This window comes from Canis lupus, chromosome 5, assembly GCF_003254725.2.
Source record: "Canis lupus dingo isolate Sandy chromosome 5, ASM325472v2, whole genome shotgun sequence".
In the NCBI taxonomy this organism is placed as follows: Eukaryota; Metazoa; Chordata; class Mammalia; order Carnivora; family Canidae; genus Canis; species Canis lupus.
This window is the reverse complement of record NC_064247.1, coordinates 58,861,449-58,870,814: the sequence shown is the minus strand read 5'-3', so window position 1 is coordinate 58,870,814 and position 9,366 is coordinate 58,861,449. Positions and strand designations below refer to the sequence as shown.

At 45.5% G+C, this 9,366-nt stretch overlaps 1 long non-coding RNA gene across 1 annotated transcript; it reads right to left on the bottom strand.

The window, feature by feature from the left end:
• Window positions 1-315: 315 nt before the first annotated feature.
• LOC125755051 (uncharacterized) lies at window positions 316-3,536 on the bottom strand. Its single transcript, XR_007410556.1, has 2 exons — window positions 1,162-3,536; window positions 316-455 (listed from the first exon to the last, which is right to left on the bottom strand). It is a non-coding gene; the product is annotated as an uncharacterized LOC125755051 (long non-coding RNA).
• Window positions 3,537-9,366: the final 5,830 nt, after the last annotated feature.

Below are 9,366 nucleotides of genomic sequence, written 5' to 3'. Positions count from 1 at the left end.
ATCAATCTTTGAAAAAAATTGACACGTATTAAACCGTAAATGTGAAAAATGAACAATGCAATTTCTTTAAAAATAAACAAACAAAACACAAGAGACTATATGACATGAGACTGGTAAGGATTTTTTTAAACAAGATGCAAATAATAAACCATAAAAGATCAATACATTTGGCTACATTTGAGTAAGATATGTCTTAGATTATCTTATAAAATAATCTTACATTTGATGCCATAATAAAAGGAGGAATAAGATATCTGTAATCCAGATGATTTACTCTGCTAATGCTCCCATAAAAAAATAGCATAGACTAGGGAGTTTAAATAATAGAAATTTATTTCCTTATAGCTCTAGAGGCTGAAAGTCCAAGATCAAGGTGTTGGCAGGGTCAGTTTCTGGTGACAGGTCACTTCCTGGCTTGGAGATGGCTGCCTTCTTAAGTCCTCACATGGCCTTTCCTTGGTGTGCATGCATGCATAGAGGAAAAGAGGGAGGCAGGGAAGGAGGGAGGGAGGAAAGAGGGAGGTGAACGAGCTTGGTATCAGTGTTGGTGTTTCCTTTTGTTAGGATACTAACTCACCATCAAGCCCTACACTTATGACCTCATTTAACCTTAATTACTTCCTTGGTGGCCCCATTTCTAAATATAGCCAAACTGAGTATTAGGGCCTCAACATATGAATTTGGAGGGACACATATAGTCCACTGTATAGACTGAATGACTGTATTCCCCTCAAGATTCATATGTTCAAACCTAACTCCCAAAGTCATGGTGTTTGGAGATGGCACCTTTGGGAGCTGATTAGGTCACAAGGGTAGAGCCCTCATGGATGGGATTCATGCCCTTATAAAAGAGACCCCCAAGACCTCTCTTGTTCCTTTAACCAAGTGAGGACCCAGAAGACAAGCATCTATGAATCTGGACAAGGGCTCTTACCAGACACCAAATCTGCCAGTACCTCAATCTTGGACTTTCAGCCCCGAGAATGATGAGAAATACATGTCTGTTGTTTATTAGTCTGCCTATCTGTGGTGTTCTGTTATAGCAGCCTGCATGGACTATGACAGTCTGCCACTCTGCAGCCATCAAACAACTCATATCAGACCATTATAAAACTGATACAAATTAAAAAGGAGACAAACCACCCAAAGGAAAAGAGGCACCTATGACCTGGCTGTCCCACACCAGGAGTAGATCTCAGAAGTTCTCAGAATCTTCTCACAAACAAGCTAGTGGTCCATCATGAGAGGAATGGATGTGTAAATGATGGTGGAAGTCCCCAGTTGCAGGTAATGTACCAAGCACACACACAGCAATGAGAGGTCTTGAGCACTGACACCTCAGGGAGGAAATAGAAAGAAACAAAAGGACATTTATAGCACATGATCAAACAATGATGTGTAATTTGCAAAGATTTGTGCATATTTAATGACAAATATCAAAATCACCCGGGAACTGGATGTGAAGATGAAAAGAAGTTAGGTCATCACCGAGACATAATCGGAGGTAAAGTCAGCAAGATGTGAAGGTGGGTCAGGTGTGTGGGATAAGGGACATAAATAAAGGGGTTAATGGTAACTTCCAGGTTTCTGAACAAGCTATTGGTAGAGTTATCATTTTCCAACATGGAACCCACTAGAAAAGGAGCAGGTGGTGGACATCCCATGGGGATGAACGGGAAGGACATGGTGAGCTATTGTGAAGTCTTCTGCCTGGAAGTCATCCATGTGGAAATTCAGATGGACCATTGAAGACATTATAGCTAGGCAGAGTGGTCTGGAGTAGAGATGTGGATTTGGGGATGATAGGCTACTAGGTCCATGGGATCTACCCAGAGAGGGGTGGCTCAGTGGTTTAGTGCTGCCTTCAGCCCAGGGTGTGATCCTGGAGACCTGGGATCAAGTCCCATGTCAGGTCCCTGCATGGAGCCTGCTTCTCCCTCTGCCTGTGTCTCTCATGAATAAATAAATAAAATCTTTAAAAAAAATTCTGATGAGAGTCTCTCATCAGAAGCTGACACAGAGGACCCAGGAGACAATACTCACTTCCCTGATTCAAAAGATACTTGACAACCAGCTTACCGATGAAAACCTATGTGGGTCAAACACTGGGGCTCCTGTTCAATGCACTTCCCTCAACTCCCATGTTCTGGGTACATCCTCCTTGGAGTCAGCCCTCTGCCCATTAAAGCCTGCTTGTGGATGACATCTGTCCCACCTGCCTTTTCCCTTTGCTTCCCTGTCCTATGGATCCCCTGCTGAGCCTGCAGGAGGAATGTGGGGAGAACATTTAGGGTAAAAAGGCTCTGTCTCTCGACAAGCTATGTCCAATGATGAGCAGTTATCTGATCTCTCTGAGCCTGTAGAATGGAGATTACAGTATAAGGTTATTATAATAGTCTCCCAAGCCCAGTGAATTTAAGCAAAGCCTTCTGAAATCTGTTTATGCCCTTAGCCTGGGAAAGTGCTTTGTAGAATGCTAATGCATAAGGCTATTATTATTTTTATTCCTGTGCTCTTGGATTTCTGACCTTTTTTTTTCCCTCACTTTAAAGAATTATTCCTTCCCCTCATTTTGGAGAGTTGACAGTGCCTACCTATACTTCTAGAATTCTACTATAGCTTTTCTAGCATCTGTCATCTTTGGGGATTCCATAAATTGTGTGATTATCAGACAAAATTAAAGTGTTCTCCAGGGGATCCTTGGGGATCTTAAGGGGGTGTATGGTTATAGCTGGCTGGATCTGAGATAATGTCCAGAACTGGGGAGCATGCTACATTATACTTGGCGTCTGCCTTGGGAAGGAAGCAGAATGTTCCACTGTAATGTTCTACTTAGAACTAGTCCTTCAAGGACGGGGTCTCATGAAAATGTGGTGGCTGAGGCAGCCTCTGAGCTGGGATGGCTGATGGGTTTTCCAGGAAGCCAATGAACATTGGCTTCCTCTTTCCACCCCATTTCCTTGTCACACTCTTGACTCTGGCTCAGGTCTTGATGGGGTGGCCATGGCTGGGGAATCCAGCAAGGGGAAATTGCATTGGGAAAACCTATAGTTCCTTCCAATGACCAGATCCGTAGAGCAGATCCTGGATGACATCTGTCCCACCTGCCTAAATAATACGGGGAGCACTTCCCCGTATTATTTAGTTCCTGCTAGACTATCAGTTTGCTAAGCTGCTGTAACAAAGTACCAAAAACTGAGTGGCTTAAAGCATAGAAATTAATTTTCCTCCAGTCCTGGGGGCTAGAGGTTCAAGATCCAGGTGTTGGCAGGGCTAGTTCCTCCTGAGGCTTCTTTCTCTAGCATGTGATGGCCATCCTCTCCTTGTGTCCTCATGTGGTTGTCCTTCTGTGTGTATCTGTATCTTAATCTCTCTTTCTTATAAGAACACCAGTTAGGGACACCTGGGTGGCTCAGTGGTTGAGCGTCTGCATTTGGCTCAGAGCGTGATCCTGGAGACCCGGAATTGAGTTCCACATCGGGCTCCCTACATGGAGCCTGCTTCTCCCTCTGCCTGTGTCTCTACCTCTCTCTGTGTATGTCTCTCATGAATAAGTGGATAGAATCTTTAAAAAAAAAAAAAAAAAGCTAAAAAAAAAAAAAGAACACCAGTTATATTGGATTAAGACCCACCCTAATGACTTCATTTTACCTTAATCACCTCTGTAAAGAGCCTCTACTAATGACTTCAACATATGGATTTTAGGGACATGATTCATCCCATAACAGTCAGTGTCCCTATGGAGCAAGGACTCTCAGAATCCTCCAACTGTCCACTGGGCCAATGCACCCCACAGGGACTTACCACAGGGGAGGAAGCTAGACAAGAACTGGGTCAGGTGGTCACATAATATAAGTACGTGATTGGTCTAGTTTTGTGATGTTTGTTGAATTTATCAACTTATTAAACTTTGTGAGTTTCCATGATCAATTTTCTCATTCTAAATAAATATGCAAGTTCTGTCATACTTTTTCCTAAAGAGGGCATTGAAAATTGAACAAGTTTCGGGCTTTGACAAACCCATATCCCCCCCACCCTCACTGGCTGTTCCTCTGCCTATAACTGGCTCCTCCCAAGATATTTCATGGTGAAGGTTTGGAGATAAAAAGTAAGGCATATTAATCTTCTGTGAAAGAAGTTTCCCCACAACTGGGCACAGAATAAGTGCCTCATAAGTACGAGCTTCTTAGGTTGGCTATCCCATGACATGGCTTAGGAGCAGATAGTTTGCCTGCCAAGTGAACCAGGAAGCACAAGCCGGGAGATGGAGAGGTGAGGAGGAGAGGAGCCAAAGAAAGTGTGTAGTGATGAGTGGTTTCTCCTATAGGGCTCCATCCTTCAGAGAGGACTCTGGGAAACCATGGGGACCTTGCCTGAGGACCATCCACAGATGTGCCGTCATTCAACTGCCATGAGTTGGGGGTTATTCCTGGGGGTACTATGCTCCTGTTCTTTGGAAACTGTCCATGTCAAGACGGAAGCCACAGGGTGGAGTGACAACAGCTCCTGCAATGATCAGCTCCCTCATTTAGGGGTCAGCCTCAGATCCAGTTCAGGAGAGCCTAGTGTGGAAAGTTTGATTTGCTGACTTTCTTGACATGATTCTCAGAAACCCCATGTATCTTAGAATCCCACTTCAGATCCAGGAATTCTATTTAGGAATCTGCTTATGTTGAGGTCAGCAATGGAAAGGGCAAGATGGTAAATATTTAAGGTTTTACAAGCCAAGTGGTCTCTGTGGCAACTTCTCAGTTCAGCATTGTAGCATTAAAACAGCCACACATGACTCAGAAATGAATGAATGTGGCTGTATTTCTTCTTTTTTTTTTTTTAGATTTTTAAAAATTTGAGATAGAGAGGGCGGGGGGAGAGAAAAAGAGAGCGTACGAGCAAAGGAGGGGCAGAAGGAGAAAGAAAAGAGACTTCTCGCTGAGCAAAGAGCCCTACGCAAGACTTGATCCTGGAACTCTGGGATCATGACCTGAGCCAAAGACAGATGCCCAACTGACTGAGGCGCCCTGGCTGTGTTTCAATAAAACTTTATTTACACAAACAGGGAGAGGGCTGGATTTATCCTGTGAGCCACAGTTGTCAGCCTTTGGTTTTTGTATTGATCACAAATTCCATCACAAGAAGCAAGAAGCAAACACTTATCTATTCTGCACCTTGGATTTTCCTATTTTAGGTTCCTCAAGCTTCAAGCAATTTGGCAATTTGGTGAACAATCAACTCATGTTTGTTTATTTCAGATTCTACTCAGGAAATATACCCAGAAAACATTAGACTTACCTTACAGTGCCTCTTCTTAAGACAAAACAAATTCATTTTGAAGGAAAAACAGAACAAAAACAACAACAACAAAAATAAACCTTATTGAAGCTCTTCATGCATGAGAATCTTCACTAGCTTCTGTGATGCTCTGTGCCCATAATGGCTCCTCATGTCCCTGTTCTTATTCTCTCTGGGTCTCATTCTCTGTGTCATGCCTTAAAAGAGGATAAGGACAAGGAGAAGCCAGCTGGTGCTGTTGTTCATACAATGTCATTCTCAGGATAAAGCATCCAGCTCTCCCCATCCTCTTGCCAACATTTCACTACCACTCCATGAGAGGAATAAAAGATCAATACAGGGAGGAGGTGACGGGGTCAACGCCTCCTGCCTCTGTAAGGACTGGGGCAGAAAAGCCACTGCTCTTCCTGCTTAGTCTTTCAACCTAACCTTCTCCAGTCCAAGACTAGGGAATACAGCAAAGTCTGAAGGTGCTTTGAATGGTTGAAAAACGACCTGAGCTGGAAGGAAAAAAGTTGCCGGGGGGAGTGGTGGTATTGATGGATTACAAGTTTTAGATAGGTCACACTTCATCTGTTCTGAGTTATCGGGGCTTCTTCCATGATTTCTTACCTTGGTTAAAGCAAGAAAATACTTGCCTTTTGCTGGAATAAAGACTTTCCCATAAATTTAGGCAATGTGGACTGCCTGGTCCGATCGCACCAGGACTGGGAGGCACTGCCATGGTGGGTGGCCATCTCTCTGCTGGTTGTCCTGATGTCATGGAGACCCACCCCCTGGCAGGTTTGTAATAGGAAAGTGTGAAAGGCTCCTGGGAGAGACGGCAGGCAATAACATGGTACCCCAACATTTCCAAAGTGAGCAATAGTGCCAGGACACCTCACCCCCTGGGCCCCATGCCATTGGGATGCCAGCAAGCTGAAAAGCCTTCAAAACATTCTGCATTGTGGCCAGCAGGTCTGAGCATGTTTTCTGGCAGTGCCCCAAGGTGGATTGCAGGATTTCCTCCAAGCCTATTCTGCAAGCACTCAATGAACAAAAGGTTCTCTCTCAAAAAAGAGAGAAACAGTGCATGCTTATCTTGCCTACTGCCATAACAATGCTACATAGACTGCCATCCAGAACTCAAGCTCAGTGGCATCTGCTGACCATGCGTCTACAGGTCCAGCAGAGTTTGCCTGGCCTCAGCTGGATCCTAAGCTGGCTGGGTCTTGCTGTGATCCACAGGTCTTTCACTCTGCTTGGACTAGCAGCTACCCAAGGTGTTTTTTTCTTGCAGTGAAAGAGTGCAAAGCCTACTTGTTCATGTCCTGGAATAACTCATGGGCCAAAGCAAGTCACATGGCCACAGAAGGGAGGTACATGGGTAGCCACCTCACTGACATAGGACACCACTGCAGAGGAAGAAGAGTTGAGACCCAGATTCAATTGGCCAGAGTGTGGCAGCCCGTCCTCTGAGACCCAGAGTACACAGAAGCATGGTAAGGCTCTGAGAAGCCCCGTGGTGACAAAACTTGTTTCACGGAGCCTAGCATTCCCCACAGTTTTAAACATATGTCCTGTATTCAGAGAACATTTTTTATAATCTGTATAAGAAGCTTTCTGCAGAACACACGTTGAGAAGCACGGACATAATATAAATAATGTGGAATTTATAACTAGCAAGCATAGTTCCATCGGGGCTCCATGGTCTCCTGGATTGTATAAAGCTTCTCATCCCCCCTCATTCCCAGTCCCTCAAGTCTAAAAGAGGGATGCGATCTGTCCTGCCCACCTGCTAGGAATGTGAGGAGAACAGAGTGAGGTGGCAGGTGAGAGTGACTTCGGCACGTCTGTTACAGTGCAGCACACCAACGTCTGAACGAAGACGGGCACAGTTGGACTGGTCCCAAGAGCTCACCAGGAAGAAAGCCAGCAAATGGGGTTGTTTCTATGCTTGGTTTCTGATCATTCTGTCCTGCCAACATTCCAACACATATGCCACAGATTGTGACAGTATCTTTATAGGGTGTGTGACACTCCATAAACATTTCAGACTGAGAAATGTGCACTGGGCACCTAATTATTGAAGCTGTCCCCATCTCAGCAAGTAGCAGGGGTGCTTTATCTTGGTTGTGGATTCCAATCATTGTTTCTCTGTAAAAATCCCCTCTGCCTGGATCTGCATGGGTCCAGAACATCATCACAGAAGGATTTTCAGACCTCATGTCCCAAATGAGGATCTGGGGACAAGACGGCCACATGAGTCAGCTCTCACTGGGAAAGGCTGCAGTAACAAACCACCCAAGTCTCATGGCTCAGAAAGCAGACAGGTTTCTCTCTCCCTCTGGGCCAGCACAGCTCTGTTTCCTGTGTCTTTTCCTTCCCTGATGGGTCCCCTGGCCCTAGGACAGAGCAAGCCCAGCACTGGAAACCTGTGTGCCCCTGAGAGCTTCTTTGTTATGATAGCTCCTGAATCTACTCAGATTCCCTCGGCCACAGCCCATATCAGCATAGTGGAGAACACTCTTCTCTCAAGAGGGTGCAAGGAGTCACTGGTTGTGGGTAAGGGTGTGTGATCCTACAGAAAGGAAGAGACCAAGAAATCTGCCATCATGCCCCAGGAGCAGTAAACCCAGCAAATACTTCGAAAACAAAAAGGAAGATAAAGCCGGTCACCTTTTACCCTCAGGCTCTCTGCTTGCAGAGCAGAGGCTAAGTCGTCTAGCTAGGAAACCTTCATCGTCCTACAACATGTGTGAGATCTGGACTTGTAGGTAATCAGCTCAGACCCTCTCCTGCTGGGGGTCCTTGCACATCTAAAAGCTGAAGGCCCCAGACTCTGAAATACAGGATTTCAAAGATTCCTTTTCCCTTTGCCCAACCAGAGTGTGAGCTGAACCTTCTGCAGAGGCCCCCTCTGCACAGTGACACCTGACTCCTGTGCCCGGGCTAGGGGGTCAGATAGAAATCGCCAAACCACATTGAGCTGAGAGCACCTCACCTGTGGACTCTACCGAAACTGGAGCACGTCTGACTGAGGGTGAAAGACAAGCATGACCCCGAGCTATCTGTAAGTGCCTTCAACCAAAGGACTGGATTTTTTTCTCAAAATCAATAGGACTGTGGCCACTGTGGACAGTTCACTTTGCTGGCTGTAGCCCAACTACCTTTTCTAGAGGGAAGCTTCATACATGTAAAAGCATAAAGTCATGAATCTGGGAGTTAACTTAAAACCCAGAATATCACCAATCTAGGTGAAGCATGCTGTGCACCCCCTGGAAACCCACACCCTGTCTCTGGTGCCGCCGAGGTGGACACTGCTCTGGGTTCACCCTAGCAGTGTCTGCCTGCATGGTGTTCTCCTGTGACTTGCTGGCTTCCATGAAGGGACACAGTCATGGTTGTTTTAACGGCTTCCTGACAGGCAGGGTCTCTCTCTCTCTCTCTCTCTCTCTCTCTCTCTCTCTCACACACACACACACACACACACACACATTCTCTCAAGCATAGTCATGGATGATTGTGTGATTGGACGCCAGAATGGAAGATTGTTTGCATGTAAATCTGGACTCCATCGTTCAAGATACATCACTCTCAGCCAATCTCTGAAACCCTTTGATCCACAGGGAAGACAACCCTGGCCTCATGGGGTTGGCAGTTCTTGAGGTCCAGAGAATAGATCCCCTTGCCTCTATCCTTAGGGCTGATGGTTCCAGGACAGACCTAAAACCAGCATGCAGAGTGGCCGCATTTCCTGACAGTACAAATACCTGCACACCTTCCTATAGAAACGAAAAGGTGTTTTCCAAGAAGCAAGTCCTCCTAAAGAATACATGTCTCATGACCCTAACAAACACTTTTAGAGCAATGTACTGTCTATAATTTGCAGCTCTGGAACAATAAATTAATTCAATGTAGAAACCTGCAGCGAGCTGCTCCGGCTGTGTGCCAGCACCTGCCCCAGCCCTGGGCACAGTGGCATGGAATGTTCTAGAGCATGTGCAAAAGACTTAAATGTACAAGAAGTCAATAGAAGACATCTCAGTGGTGATTAGGTACAGGTAAGGAAATAGCACAAGGTAGGAAGAGAGAAGA